This window comes from Podarcis filfolensis, assembly GCF_964270895.1.
Source record: "Podarcis filfolensis genome assembly, chromosome: 16".
Lineage (NCBI taxonomy): Eukaryota > Metazoa > Chordata > Lepidosauria > Squamata > Lacertidae > Podarcis > Podarcis filfolensis.
Window position 1 is genome coordinate 5,655,392 of NC_139620.1, and position 16,595 is coordinate 5,671,986.

The window sequence follows — 16,595 nt, forward strand, 5'->3', positions numbered from 1 at the left end:
ATGTTAATATAGCCAGAATTGGACGCAGTGTGTCCAGCCCCTGAGGAAAAAAAATACCCCCAAAGGCAGCTGCAAAGAGAAGAGTTTCCGCTTTTTCTAGCTCAGTTCTTAATGTAAAACAGTGGCGGGAAACCATATTTTTGAGGGCTGCGTTCTCTTCTTGGAAACTTTCTGTTGACCACATGCCAGTGGTGGGCAGGGCAAAAGTGAACAGAGCCGTGAATGTAGGTTGTACTTTTGTACAGTAGACTAGTTCCTATCCACGCACCCATCCACCATCCAGGCAAGCAAGAGACACTGGACTCAGCTACATTAGTCAAAAAGCAGTATTTTGAATGCATTAAAAACATGAAACACCAGATGGTGCTGCAGAGCAAAAAACTTTTCTATGCGATTTTACATAGTGGTTTTTTCCCCTTTTGATACAATGATTTAATTTCTGACTTATTTATAGTGTGGTCACACACACACACACACACACACACACACACACACACACCATGTGTAGACCTACCCATTGTCAGAATTCAAGGACACATTGCAGTGAGGCAAATACATTCAAGGCAGATATGAAGTTTTGCTGGTGGGGGATGTAGGGGTGGGTGGTTTTAGGAGAGCGAGTATGGCTGGGGAGAGGGTGTGGCCTTAAGGTGTTAGGTGTAAAAGGCAAAAGATTTATACGATCTGAGGAGAAGCCAGAGAAGGTTAAAGAATATTAGGAACTGATTTATAATGAGTTGAAAAGATTCCCAACAACATTCCCCAAAGACCAGAGGTCTTTCTGTTAGGAATAGTTCAGAATGAAGTTCCCAGGGGTCAGAAAATATTTTTTTATATATTTATGTATGCAACAACGGTGACTTGAATTTTGTTAGCCCAAAGATGGAAAGTAAGGGAAGACCCAAGTAAGGAAGACTGGCAGCTCAAGATAATAGAATTTACAGAACTAGCAGGTTTGACATATAGAATAAGAAAGCAAGGAGTGTATTTATTTAAAGAGGAGTGGAAAATCTTTGCTATTTGGAAAACAACTGTGTAGAGCTGAAGACAGTGGCAGCATTAAGATAAACTCAACAGCGTGATTAATATTTGAATGATGTAAATTGGAGAACTGACTAGAATGGTTACAGTATAATATGAAGGAATGATAAGCAAGTTATATGAACCATGGAAGGAGAAGGGGGAAGTCACTGGATATATGGTATTATGTAAAATGTTTATTTTGAGATGTATAATTTAAAAACTTAATAAAAACTAATATATTTTTTAAAAAAAAGGAGAGAATTGTTAGGAGTTTCCTCTTATTTTCCTTGCAGAGTTACACCTCACAGAGTGGTTTAACGTTCAATTCTAATAAAATAACTTTGTAAGAAATTTTATAAGAAAGGGGGGGGGGAGATACAGAGAGTACTATTGGATACCTTTTTAATCAAAACTGAATCATTAATCTAAATAAAAACATAAAGAAAAATGGGAGAGAACTGAAGGAGCCAGGAGAGATGAATTTTTTTTTGAAATGCTTTTATTTTGTTGCATGCATACTTGTTCAAAGGATGTGGATAGTGACAGTAAATTAAATGAGTTTACACAAAAGATCTCCAATAAATATCAGCACCAATAATATATCTCCAATAAATATCAGCTTTCAACAAAGCACAGCAAATGCTAACATTTCCCATGAGCAAGAACACTTTATTTCGCAAGGACTACAAAACCCATGCTTCAGTGTGTGGAGTAGCTTATGCACTATGAGTCCCAGTGGCATGTGGTGAAATTTTTCATAGGAGAGCAAGGCCAGCTTGCGAGTGTGATGGTGTGTGTGTGTGTGTGTGTGTGTGTGACGTCACATGTGTGACCATTGCACCTCCCTCCCTAAGACAGGCAGAAGCTTCCTGGGTTCTGAGAAGGAAGCGGCAGGCCTCTGACAGGACGCTGGAGCCCTGCTGCCTTCTTCCCAAAATTGGGTGGATTTTGGGAAGGTGGTGGGAGGGCTCTTGGACCCTTTAGGGGAGTAGCCTAGCCTCCCTAGTCCACTGACCGCATGCCACGGATGAGTCCCATACTTCAGTGTGGCCTTCAGCAAATGCCACCATACTGGCTGAATCTCAGTGGGTAAAAGCCAAATCGAAAGGTCTTTCCATGTTTCTGATAGACCGCTGGGCTTGAAAGCAGCCGAATTCTCCAGGAAGGTGAAGCAAAATGATCAATTTCTTAAGATGCAGATGAACATGAATTTGGCCTTACACATTGGGAGCAAATCATTACTAGGGAAGCACACAGAACATTGTGTGCTGAATTTAAACCGCCGGGAATTAACCACAAAGGTCTTCCTGCCTTAGAGGGCACAGGGGTCATGGGGACCACAAGAAGGAAGGAAAGTAACAACATTTCTAGACAGATGAAAAATGTCCTCGTGAGCCCCTTTGCCTTTATCTATATTTGTAGCTACTTCTTCAGAAGATGTGGTGGCGCTTGGCAGACTTGTTGTATCTGGCAGATCTCGGGCTCTCCAACCGGTATGTAGGTCTGCTGAGGCGGTGGGCAGCATGTCTGGGCTGGAGGGCAGTACTGTTGGACTGGAGGGCAGTACCGTTGGACGGGAGGGCAGTACTGTTGCACGGGAGGGCAATATTTTTGCTGAGGCGGGCAGCATTTCTGGACTGGAGGGCAGTACTTTTGGGCCGGAGGGCAATATTTCTGCTGAGGCGGGCAGTACTTTTGTACAGGAGGGCAGTACTTTTGAGCAGGAGGGCAATATTTCTGCTGAGGCGGGCAGTACTTTCGTACAGGAGGGCAGTACTTTTGGGCGGGAGGGCAGTACTTTTGGGCCGGAGGGCAGTACTTTTGGGCCGGAGGGCAGTACTTTTGGTCTGAAGGGCAATATTTCTGCTGAGGCGGGCAGTACTTCTGTACAGGAGGGCAGTACTTTTGGGTGGGAGGGCAGTACTTCTTCGCTGGAGGGCAGTACTTCTGAGCAGGAGGGCAATACTGTTGTGCAGGGGGACAGTATTGCTGCGATGATGTACCACAGCAGTCCACCGCAGAGCTGGAGCTCACAGAGTGACAGGGGTCATATGATGCTCCTGATGGAGCACACGATGGCTCGGAACACACTGATGCGCCATAGTCATCACAGGAATCTTGATCATCTCTATTCTGTGGAGGATACATCTCCTGGGAGTATGGACTAGACCTGGAAAAACGTCCAAGAATTATTATTATTATCATTACAACTACTGCCACCGTTCTGTTGTTGTTGGTCTTGGAAATATACCTTCACTATAAATTTCAGAGCTGATTACAAAAGCAAATGAAACAGTTAATGCACAAGCTTTAAAGCACAGATTAAAACGGGAGTAGGCAACCCGTGGGCCGGATCGCCTTCTCAATCCTGCCTGCGGACGGTTCGGGAATCAGCATGTTTTTACATGAGTAGAATGTGTGCTTTTATTAAAATGCATCTCTGGGTTATTTGTGGGACATAGAAATTCGTTCATTTTTTCCCTTCAAATTATAGTCTGGCCCCCCACATGGTCTGAGGGACAGTGGACCGGCCCAAGGCTGCAAAAGGTTGCTGCCCCCTGGATTAAAACATAGAACACAAGAACAGCATTCACACACCCTCCGAGTGCTCCTATTTTCCAGGGACAGTCCCGGATTTAGAGAAGCCGCCCCGGTTTCTGATTTGATCCCAGAATGTCCTGCTTTCCCAGCTTAGGACGTCCCTATTTTCATCAGAGAAATGTTGGAGGATGTGGAGTTATGTGACCCCTGAGTCATCTGAAGACAGCCATGCATAGGGAAGGTTTTCAATGTTTAATGCTTTATTATGTTTTTATATAGCTTGAAAGCGGCCCAGAGTGGCTGGGGCCACCCAGTCAGATAAAAAGGTAAAGGACCCCTGACAGTTAAGTCCAGTCGTGAATGACTCTGGGGTTGTGGCGCTCATCTCGCTTTACAGGCCAAGGGAGCCGGTGTTTGTCCGCAGACAGTTTTTCCAAGTCATGTCACCAGCATGACTAAGCCGCTTCTGGCAAAACCAGAGCAGTGTACAGAAACACCATTTACCTTCCCACCACAGTGGTACCTATTTATCTACTTGCACTGGCATGCTTTCGAACTGCTAGGTTGGCAGGAGCTGGGACTGAGCAACAGGAGCTCACCCCGTCGCGGGGATTCGAACCACCGACCTTCCGATCGGCAAGCCCAAGAGGCTCAGGGGTTTAGACCACAGCGCCGCCCGTGGAGTATAAATAGTAAAATCATTGTTGTTATTCTTATGGAACAGGATGTCCCTATTTTCATCAGAGAAATGTTGGAGGGTATGCATTCATGGTGCAAAGGACTCCTGAAATAAAACTATTTTAATCTGCCATCTGAAGCTGAGCAAAGGATGGTTCCTGCCTGGTTCCTAACAGGAGGCTACTGGACCCACAGCACTGAAGGCACAACTCCTCACTGACGTGAGACATGCTTCTGATTTAAGCTGTTTGTATACGGCTTAATTAAGTGGTGTACATCAAACTGAAAAGCATGCAATGGATAAGAGCAATCAAACTTATTAATAAAAGCAGAAAATGTCCTTAGAATGCTTGCTCAAATTGGAAAGTCTTTAAAGAAATTGTAGTGCTCTTGGAAAAAGACTTTCCGACACTTATTGGGAAAAAGGGTTCTGCACCCTTTTTCAGCTGCCCCTTCTGTTAATACATTGTTCCACCAGTGCTTTTTTTCCTAAGAAAAAAAAAGTTTAGGGGTACTCTCGTTTTGACTCAAGAAAATCACCATTTTATAGTTCAAATTGGGAAAAGTAAATACAGTAAATGGACAAAAGTACAAAGAATCACAAAATCTTTAGAGGTATGCGTACCCCTGCGTACGCCAAGAAAAAAAGCACTGGTTCCACCAACAGAGTGAAGGATTCAGGAGCAAAGTTCTTGCTTTACATCAAGAGTGGGGTACCTCAGGCCCGGAGTGGAGGGAATGCAGCCCTCCAAAATCAGAGGTTTCTACACAGAAACACACATACCCATGTCTCCGTCCTTCATCTAGGCAAGCAAGAAGCATTTTCCAGCCTAACGGCAAGTTCAAGCTTAGGAACGCTACTCTACGAAGGCATACAGGAGAGCTATTGAGTTGGGGGTGGGTGGGTGGCCCAGAGAGGGTTTTGAGGGCCACACAGAGAAACCTGGAAGGCCACTTCTTCCTCCTCTGGGCCTGACGTTCCCCATTCTTAATGCAAAGGAAGATCTTTTCCCCTGGATCCTTCACCTGTTCAGTGGAACAGTGTAAAATCAACCATCTGGAGCAGTTGGAACAGGTTGGGGTACAGAGTTTCCCATTAAGCATCTGAACCAATTGTAGTGCTCCCACATTAATAAACAGGTCCATTATTATATTGTTGCACAAGCTATTAGCAGGAAGGAGTGGAAGATGCACCATGCTCAGCAAATTCCTTCAGAGAATACCGTATTGGCCCCAATATAAGCCGCACTTCAATTTTTCACGGTTGGAACTTGGGGGAAAAGTGTGGCTTATATTCGGGCCAATACAGTATATTCGGCCAAAAATGTATCCATCTGGCTCAAGCAATTGAGTCAAAACTAGTGCTGAGTGAAACTCTGAGTTTCTTCTGGGTTTCTCATGTTCCCCAGTTTATGTTCAGTTCTGCAATTTTCACATCAGTTTGCAATTAAGATTATAATTGCTAGGCCTCATGAAAATTCATCGGAATTTTATTACAAATACAGGGTGCTGTTTCTCCAGGGCATTCCTTGCAAGGAACATGCTGGCAAAGCAGTCTTGCAGCCCGCAGGATTGAATCTTGTGGTCACCAGCCAGATTCCTGATTCCTTTCATACTTTGGCCATATTGTTGTTGTCAGAGCTGCCCAAGGTCCCAGCTCACAAAGGACCAACGCTGCTTCGTTGTTAGGTACAAAGTCTTTATTGAAGTTCAGTTTCACTTCCAGAGCCGCAGCGCACAGCTCTACGTCTCAACTCTCAGACCGCTGATGCTCCGTCTGAGTCTCCTCCCCCCTGACACCAATTTAAGATTCTAGCCTTACTCCACCTCTTCCTCAGTTCCTTCCGCCTCTGGTTCCGCCTGGCCGTTGGGGTCTCGCCCTTTCTAGCCTCTTCTGACGCTGAGTCCCCTGAGCCTTCCCCCTCCCTCCGGCGGGCTTTAGGAGCTGGTTCCCCATCCAGGTCTCCTGCTGTTCCCCGCGCCTGTACATTTGAACTTGGCACGCGCGCCCAGCCGGTAACTTTCCTCCTGACCGTTTCACTGCTGCTGCTGTCACTGCTTCCCCCTCTGGGGGGGCTAGCTGCAACTGACCTCCCCTCCGTTGGAGGCGTGGTCAGCCCTGACTCACTCTCTCTCCCCGCTGGAGGAGACGCTGGCCCTGACACATGTGACTCTTCCCCCCCACTACGCTCTGGTGGGGAAACTGGTCCCAATCCCCCACTGCTGCTTTGGGGTTCCCCTCTGGCTCCTTGTTTCTGGTGCGTCCCCCCTGGGACCCCCCTTGCCCTGACCATAGGCGCCCCCTTCTGGGAATCTTCTGATTCGCTGGAGAAGCTCATGGAATCTCTCGGGCCACTGTCATACTCCCCTACGCTGCCCTCGGATTCTTCCCCTTTGCTCTCCATTTCCTCTCTCCCCAGTGCTCCTGCTCCTGAGTCCCTGACAGTTGTTATTGCTATTATTATTATTATTATTATTATTATTATTATTATTATTATTGGCATTTGTACCCTGTTCTTCAGCCAAAAATGTTCCCAGAGCAGTTTACATACAATCAAAATAAGACAGTCCCTTCCCCCAGGATTACCATCTAAACAAAAATTAAAAATATTAAAAACAGAACACAGCACACAAGGGAAAGGGGACTGAGAGGGAAGAGGAAAACAAAACTCAGAAACCAGTTTCTAAACAGTTGCTCCTATAATGACCAAATGCTGGCACAGTTCAGGGGCAGGAGGTGCCTGATGGAGCTGGGCCTTCAGCAAAGCTGATGAAATGAGCCCTGCTTCCTATCTCTCCCACTGAGGCAGCCTAATGGAATGTCTGTCCCCAGGTGATAGCTGAGATGAGAGGAGAAGGCCTGCTGTATTCGGCCTGTCACAGCAGAAATGATGGAGCGAGCTTTGCTTCCCAGCTCTCCCACAGCACAGCCCTACCGAATTCCATTTCATAAGATTCAGAACACCAACACTCTTCACTCCATGCCACCCAACGAATGGCACATATGAAAAAAGGAATTTCAACCCAGGTCCCTCCTTGGCTGGAACCCCCCCAAACATCTTAGGGAGCCTGATCCCTTAAACCATGTAGTCCTTACCTAGCAAGATGCCTTATACAGTGGTACCTTGGGTTCAGAACTTAATTCGTTCTGGAGGTCCGTTCTTAACCTGAAACTGTTCTTAACCTGAGGTACCACTTTAGCTAATGGGGCCTCATGTTGCCGCAGCTAAATGATTTCTGTTCTCAACCTGAAGCAAAGTTCTTAACCCGAGGTACTATTTCTGGGTTAGCGGAGTCTGTAAACTGAAGCATCTGTAACCTGAGGAACCACTGTACTCAGTGCTATTTTTCTAGAAAAAGAGGTGCCAGAGCTCTCAATGAATGAAGTTCTCTTATACAGTGTTACCTCGGGTTACAGACACTTCAGATTACAGACTCTGCTAACCCAGAAATAGTACCTTGGGTTAAGAACTTTGCTTCAGGATGAGAACGGAAATCGGGCGATGGTGGCACAGCAGCAGCGGGAGGCCTCGTTAGCTAAAGTGGTACCTCAGGTTAAGAACAGTTTCAGGTTAAGAACGGACCTCCAGAACGAATTAAGTTATTAATCCGAGGTACCACTGTAATGGCAATGGCTCCCACCTGAGAGTGGCCGGAACTGAGTTCTGGTGAGTTCCTTCTGAAAAAAAGTTCTGCTTATACTGAGTCAAACCTTTGGTCTACCTATCTAGCTAAGGATTGCCCACACTGACTGGCAGAGGGTCTCTAGAATTTGTAAATCATTCTTATATGCTTTTAACTGAAAATGTCAAGGGACCGAACCTGAAACCTTCCACGTGAAAATCTCTAGAGCTGAGTCCTAAAATAAGATTCCAGCCCTCATGCATTCTAAGGGAAGGTCTGATTTAAATAGGAATACAGGAAGTTGCCTTACACCAGATAGCTAAAGTGAGTGGCTGTGGGTCATCAGGCTTTGGGACAGAAGTTTTCCACAGACTTTCCTGAAAGCACTGGGGATTCAACCTAGGAGCTTCTGAGGGAAGAGCTGGTGCTCTGTCACTGAATTGTGGCCTTTTCTCATTGGGAGTCCTCAGTAACAAATTCAAATTAATTCCCCATTTGTCAAAGGGAGCAGAAGGTTAAGCTGTGCTCAACCACAAGTAGGTGACATCATGGCTTCGCTCACCTGAAGCCACAAATCCCTTAAACCACAACTTAAACCAAATCCCTTAAACCACAAAGCCGTTACGGGTTGTCAGGGATTGGTTGGATGACAAAGAGTGGCGGGAGGCCCAGCTGAGGAACTCCTTAGGGAAGCCGAAGAAGAAGAAGAAGAAGAAGAAGAAGAAGAAGAAGAAGAAGAAGAAGAAGAAGAAAAGGAAGGAGGAGGAGAAGGAGAAGGAGAAGGAGAAGGAGAAGGAGAAGGAGGAGGAGGAGGAGGAGGAGGAGGAGGAGGAGGAGGAGGAGAAGAAGAAGAAGAAGAAGAAGAAGAAGAAGAAGAAGAAGAAGAAGAAGAAGAAGAAGAAGAAGAAGAAGGCTCAGACCCAGGGGAGTGGTGGTGGGACCCAGAAGACAGATCAGAGGAGGGAGGAACCTAGGAGGTGGAAGACACAGAAGGCTTGAGGGAAGTGAAGAATGAAGAAGGCAGAGAGTTCTCCAAGGACAGGGCTGGGTGCAGAAGGACCCACTCTGAGTGCAGGGTCTGAAGGAGAGGACAGGGAGAGGTCAGACGCTGCCTGGTCCCTCTGTCTTGAACGCCCCTTCCCCTTTGACTCAGAGGTCATGTAGAGCATTACATGTAGCTAAACAGAAAGTTAGAAAAGTCCAAGGAAGGGGCCCTTCCTTCCTCAGAGTTTCTGACTGCATGGAAGACGTCTGGAAGAGGAGGGGTAGCAGGAGGGGAGATGCCATGAGCCAGTCTTGGCAACATCTTCACGGAGGCAGCCATGCCAGAGTGATCTCCGTTGTATACTAATTTCCCAAAGAAAACAGCTGACTTTACTTCGAGGCTCTGAGACTCCCTTCTGACTCGTTGATGAAGTTGCTCCCTTGACAGCCCCCTGACAAGGGTTGGCACCAGCCAACGGCATCTCTGGGCATCTGCTAGAGCCCTATCTCCTCATCTGTCCTGCATGCTGAGGCTTCCAGGTTCAGTCCCTGGCATCTCCAGATAGAACTGGGTGAGAGCTGTGCCTCATGAAGAGCCACTGCCAGTCTATGTAGGCAATACTGAGATAGATGGAGGCAATGATCCAACTTGCTACAAAGTAGCAAACTTCCTATGGTCCTGTGCTGGAGAATGGCTGATGGAGTCTCCTTCTTTGGAGGTCTTTAAGCAGAGGCTTGACAACCATATGTCAGGAGTGCTCTGATGGTGTTTCCTGCTTGGCAGGGGGTTGGACTCGATAGCCCCTGTGGTCTCTTCCAACTCTATGATTCTATGATTCTATGATTCTATGATGCTGCCCACCACCTCTTGTGAAGCCTTCGAGGCAGCATTGCTGCCTTCAGCTGGGGAAACAGAGCATGGTGATCATGGCTGATAGCCATCAATAGCCCTTCCTCCATGAATTTGTCTAATCCTCTTCCAAAGTCATCTCAGTTTGGGGCCATCACTGCCTCCTGTGGGAGCGAGTTCCATAGTTCAATCATGCACTCCATCATTCCTTGAATCTAACACGTCTGCGCCAAACAAAGCACTTGGTTGACTACATCCTAGGTGTCTTTTTTAAAAAAGTATTCCACCCATGGATGTCAACAACATAGCCTTGAATCTGACTTACCCAATAGCCTGGTAATCGTCTGTGGAGAAGACCTGCAGTTATGATAGTGAACAGTGCCAAGACGATGGCCTTTTATCTGGTCCTGGAATCACCCTCGTATGATTGGGCTCTTCATTTCCTGCATCACTTCTACAGGAGAGAAGACGAAATGAATTCAGAATCGCCTGGTTACCCTTCTGGACGCATGGCTTTTGACTTCGTCACCTTCATTTTTCTCTTATGCCTTGCCAGCTTGCATGTTGATCAGCTGGAGGCTATTAGGACATCTTCCCACCTACCAATAAGAGATGAGAAGGAACAGGGATGATGTAAGAAGCACGCCTAAGGGTGGGGCAGAGATGTGATTAGGCGAAAAAGACTTCTGGTTCTCAGTCTTGTGACAGGGCAGCAGAACAATAGGAAATGATGGATAATGCTGATCGGAACGCATTGTGAATGCAGTTACGATGGACTTATTGCCAGGCATGGCCATGCTCACAAGGCTGGCACATGCCATTTGGAGATCACATGCCATGTGGATGTTCTACAAGAGCAGAAGACATCTCCTAGTATATCGAGAACCACTCCATGTTACAGAAAATAGTCTATGGGCTCCAGAATGGGGGAATTATGACACCCATCCTGAGACCCTCTAGTGCCGTGATTCCCAATGTGGGACACATGCCCCACAGGGGGCGCAATTTAATTTTTAAGGGGGCACAATTCGAGAATGAGTTATTACCAGTTAATGGCCTTTTAGGCTTCCTCCACATGAATAGGAGTCCACTTTTTGAATAATAAGAATTATATGTCATGGGGGGGGGGCATCAGGATTTTAGAGATACTTAGGTGGGGCATTGTGCTGGGCCCGGGGGTAACCCATGAAACACGGTCCAGGACCGGTCCAGAATTCGAAGGTTCCACTGGGAGTCAGTCCGACAGGGCCAAGGCAGGACATGAGGCAGGAAACCAGGCAAGGACAGGTACAGGATCTCAGACAGGATCTAGCATACAGCAATGTTGCTCCCACAACCTGGGGCAGGGTCCAACAGCCTTCTGTCTTTGTCGGGGTAATGGCCGGTCCTGATCCCCCAGCGACTGACCTCCCTGTTTTGCCCGAAGGCGAGCACTCCTCCTGCGAGTACTCAGGTCTCTCATTCTCTCAGACCTTAGTCTCTGCAGCTTGGGAGACGTCAGTGGGTTACTAGACCCAGAGGCCGCCTCAGCCTCCCCTGACCCAACTGGTAGTGGAGCAGCTGTAAGTGATGGCCCAGCTGAAGGCAACAAGGTAATCCCCGCATCTGGACCCAGGGCAGGCTCAGGCACCTGACTCAGCCCAGCTGGTATTTGTTGCAGGGAAACCTGTGCAGACTGGGGCTCTTCAGGATCAGGCCCCAGACTTGGTTCAGATGATGCCTGAGGCAAAGGATCCGGTGCAGCCCCAGTCTCCTCTGGTTCTGAGTCCGAGCCCGAGTCCCAGGCCATCACAGGCATGGCCAAAAAAAGGCTGGAAACCACTGCTCTAGTGGGTGTCACTCACATTCCACAGGGATGGACAATTCAGGACAAATTCGTTAAATCATGGAGTTCTCTCCAATGAGATGTTGGATGGCCACCAACTTGGATGACTTTAAAAGGGGATTAGACAAAGTCATGGAGGATAAAGTGATTGATAGTCGATAGCCATGATGGCTATGTTCCTTCGAATACCAGTTTCTAGGAATGAGAAGTGGGGAGCGTGTTTTTGAGCTCAGGTCATTCTTGTGAGCTTCTCCTGGACGTCTGGTTACCCACTGTGGGGAAGAGGATGCTGGGCCATTAGTCTGTTCCAGTAGGCAACCTCTTGCATTCTTTTCTTACACCCCTTAACTCACAAACGTGAACCCACTTTGTCTACCAACTCCTCCTTCTTTCTGCTTTCCTCACCATCAACAACCCCATCTTCCGAAGGGCTTGTGCACTGAGCAGTTGTGTGTCCATGACCCAACACCATGTAAGCCAATTGCTCTGGAAAGCTCATTTCAGCCAGTGGAGGGCAGAGCTCTCGCTGCCAACAGCTATGGTGGTTTCAAACACCTGTTTCCTCCAAGTGTGCCTTTCTTTTTTCATCTTTGTCAAGATTATTAGATTTGGGGATGGAAAACTGACAAGCTTCTAGTTCTTCTTTTGCAGAATTTTCATGTCTGTTGTCTGAACCATTTATATAATGTTTGAAAAGATGCAGTTGTCATGTCATTCTTGTGATGAGGCTGTGGTGGTAAAGGCTCCTGGTATTTTTCCAAGGGCAATTCAGAGTGTTGGTGCTGACCTTTAAGGCCCTAACTGGCTTCAGCCCTGTATACCTGAAGAAGCGTCTCCACCCATATCGTTCAGCCCAGACACCGAGGTCCACCTCTGAAGGTCTTCTAGAGCATGGGTAGGCAAACTAAGGCCCAGGGGCTGGATCTGGCCCAATCGCCTTCTAAATCTGGCCTGCGGATGGTCTGGGAATCAGCATGTTTTTACATGAGTACAATGTGTGCTTTTATTTAAAACACATCTCTGGATTATTTGTGGGGCATTGGAATTCGTTCATTTTTTTTTCCAAAATATAGTCCGGCCCCCCACAAGGTCTGAGGGACAGTGGACCGGCCCCCTGCTGAAAAAGTTTGCTGACCCCTGTTCTAGAGGTTCCCTCACAGTGAGGTGAGGTTACAGGGAACCAGGCAGAGGGCCTTCTCAGCAGTGGTGCCCTCCGTGTGGAATGCCCTCCCATCAGATGTCAAGGAGATAAATAACTATACAACTGAAGACATTGGAAGGCAGCCATGTTTAGGGAAGTTTTTAAATGACTGATGTATTAATGTATTTTTAATCTCCTGCTGGAAGCCGCCCAGAGTGACTGGGGCAACCAGTCAGATGGACAAGGTATAAATAATAAAATCATCACCATCACTATACTGGACTACGAGTCCCATCATCCCTGCCCATTGGCTATACTTCTCACCACTTGTGCTAAGGGTTGAAAGACTGGAAGAGCGTAATGTTTACGTTTTGTTTGCCAAACAGGAGGCGTATATGACACTAAGAGGAGGAGAACAGGGGGAAAAAATGAAGAAGAATTAGCTGAGACCGCAGAAGAGAAGGTGAGAGCTCAGAGGCGTGATTTCCAGGATTGTGGCTTAACTCCTGACATTGCAGCAAGATGACTCATGTGAATTAGGGTTAATTATAGAGCACTTTGTTGTATAAGCTCTGGAATCCTCCTTTGCATAAAGAGAAAGGTAGTCCTCAGGATTTTGAACACGATGCCTGCTTAAATCGCTTAGCAAGAAGATGCTCTGCGTAGTCTGTCACTACTGGGTAGCACTGCAGGAATGCGGAATGTGATAAGACAAATAAGCAGAAGAAGTGCCTTCCTGCCTCCAGCTCTCCCAGGATCCTGCTTCCAACAGGGGACTGACAGAGAGCTTCAGGAAGCACACACCCAAGGCATGGAGACGATCACCCTTCCTTGTCGTTTTGCCCCAGGCACCTTGCCCTGTGTGTTCATGTCTGGCAACTACATTCCTCGAATAAACCACTGCTCACGATACTTCCTATGCTCATTTTGGTTTGCAGTACAAACCACATAATGGTTCTGTGGTTTCAAAGTCTGTTCTTCGCCGGTTCACCTATTTTCTTTTATTGTCCTTTGGTTTGATAGAATGTGAAGATGGAGTGATAGTTAGTCCACTCTGAGAATTGCAGCTCTTTGAGCAGAATAGGGGTCTCTGAGCAACTCATGCTGCCCTTAACATTTCTCAGGATTATTATTTTTTTGAGGGGGGGGACCATGACTATTTAAAGAAGTGACATAGGGTGTCAGCTAGACTGGCCGTGACACAGGTATGCAAGGATGCTTTGGCTATTAATGTGAACTGTTGGCATAGGAAAGCTTTGTTCTTTGCTGTCTCAGAAAAATTAACCCATCAGCTTATCATACTGTTCAATTGCCCCCAAAATACTGGGACCATCACAAAAGCCCATAAATAATCACGGCTTCTCACTTTGTCACACAAAGTCCTGAATTCCTAAGGGCCGTTCCCTTCAGTACAGCATTTCAATGTGTTCCTGGTAGTTCAGATCCCTGTGTCCCTCTAACACATGAGTTGGTAAACTAAGGCCCGGGGGCCGGATCTGGTCCAATCACCTTCTGAATCCAGCCATGGACGATCTTGGAATCAGCATGTTTTTAAATGAGTAGAATGTGTCCTTTTATTTTAAATACCTCTCTGGGTTATTTGTGGGGCCTGCCTGGTGTTTTTACATGAGTAGAATGTGTGCTTTTATTTAAAATGCATCTCTGGGTTATTTGTGGGGCATAGGAATTTGTTCATTTCCCCCCTCAAGATATAATCCGGTTCCCCATAAGGTCTGAGGGACGGTGGACCGGCCCCCTGCTGAAAAAGTTTGCTGACCCCTGCTCTAACGTATTTCCTAGATCTATGCCTCACCTGCCTCAAAATGGCGCCACTTCCTGTTTTTATTAAAACAAGATCTGGGCCACTTGAATGCCTCCCAAGAAAGTTTTTCACTGATTCCCCACTCTTCAGTAAAGAAAGCAGTGGGTAGGGGAGCGAAGGGGGTGGGGTCCATCTGTGAGGCTGCTGTCATGGCTGTGAGGGGTGCTGAGGGGTCGATGGGCAATGAAGAGCGGCCATTATGGTCACTTGGCTCTGGCTTCTGGCTCTGTGGAGGAGGTGCAGGGATGGGGGGGGGACGATGAAACTGATTTTTGCATCTGAGGAATGTTGGAGGGTATGCCTTATGCTTTTGAAGGGGACTGTGAAACCAACAGACTTTGCTGCCCTTGTCCCAGTGAAGGATGACTTTATTTGGCAATACCTATGACATATAAATTTGTTGGACTTTTTGGTTTAAAACAGGCTTCCTCAAACTCGGCCCTCCAGATGTTTTGAGACTACAATTCCCATCATCCCTGACCACTGGTTCTGCTAGCTAGGGATCATGGGAGTTGTTGGCCAAAAACATCTGGAGGGCTGAGTTTGAGGAAGTCTGGTCTAAACCTCGCCTCCTTCGCCTGCCCCTGTTTAATGAGACAACATTTCTCCTCTTCATCTATTGCCTTATATCTGTCTCCCAATCTGCTTTATACTTACTTAAGTTTTCCATAAAAACATCTAGGTGACTGTTTCCTCACTCTTTCCTTCAGAATGTTTACTGTAACTGTAATACGATATATTAGCATTGCTGTCCTTCAAAAGTAATAATAATAATAATAATAATAATAATAATAATAATAATAATAATTTATTTGTACCCCACCCATCTGGCTGGGTCTCCTCAGCCACTCTGGGCAGCTTCCAACAAAAATAAAAAATACATTAAAATGTCACACATTAAAAACTTCCCTGAACAGGGCTGCCTTCAGGTGTCTTCTAAATGTCAGGTAGTTGTTTATCTCTTTGACATCTGATGGGAGGGCGTTCCACAGCACGGGTGCCACTACTGAGAAGGCCCTCTGCCTGGTTCCCTGTAGCTTTGCTTCTCGCAATGAGGGAACCGCCAGAAAGCCCTCAGTGCTTAAATATATGGTGTATATGGTTGCAAGACCTCCAGGTAGGATCTGAAATCTCCTGGTTTGCCTGGCCCTCTCCAGGTGGCAGTTCAAGGGCTTGAAACTCCAGGTGAGTGGGAGTGCCTTTGATAATCATAAACAGATAAAACAAAATAAAACAATGATTAAGAAGACTGTGTATGCGGCTTGCAAGATTCAGCCCAGAAGGAGCTGGCTGCAAGTTATAGCAGGGTGTGTGTGTCTGCCTTCTTCTGCTCCCCTCTTCCAATTAACCTCCGTCTCCAAGGCCTGCCCCTGTGACATCACCAGAGGGAGCCCCTGGGTCTTAGGTTGGGGGCCTGAAATCTCAGAGTCTGGCGTGCTCCTCACATGGCACCCCTAATGGTTTACCAACCCTAATGTACCGTTAAATGTACCATAATTAGGGTTGCCATATTCCCAAAGGTAAAAATCTGGACAAAGCTGTTGGATTTTTACAGCATTTTTCTTTTAAAAAATCGGCCTCGTTGCCATAAGTCTGGGTTTTCCATAATATGGTTGCTTTCTAGTGGTTTGAGAGAGGGAAGAGTAGAAAGGTCTGTGCAGACCTATTCAATTCAAGGTTGAGATCAGGGTGAAAATGCAAGCGAAGGATGGAAGAGGGTGACCTTTTTATACAGCTCAGAGATTAAATTTCCCGGAAACGAGAAAGAACGTCTGTGCTTTTCAGGACTGACTACTTCACTGCCTTCCTGGGTGTTCCATTGTGACACTCCAGTGACAGACTTTTGGCCTGCAGGGAAACAGTTTTGCAACCCAATCCCCATTCCTCACAAACAACTCAAAGAGGTGGAAAATAAAATAGGTATGCTTTATTGTGTTCATTAAACCGTGGAAAATTATGTGCAGAGCATTTAGCTTGCTGGAGTTTCCCACACTTCTTCCAGCCAATGAATTTCAGTGGGGTCATTCTGAACAGGAGTAACATTGAATACAAACCAAATATTTCATCTGGAAGAACCTTTTAAAAAATGTACAGGCCAAAGGAAGTT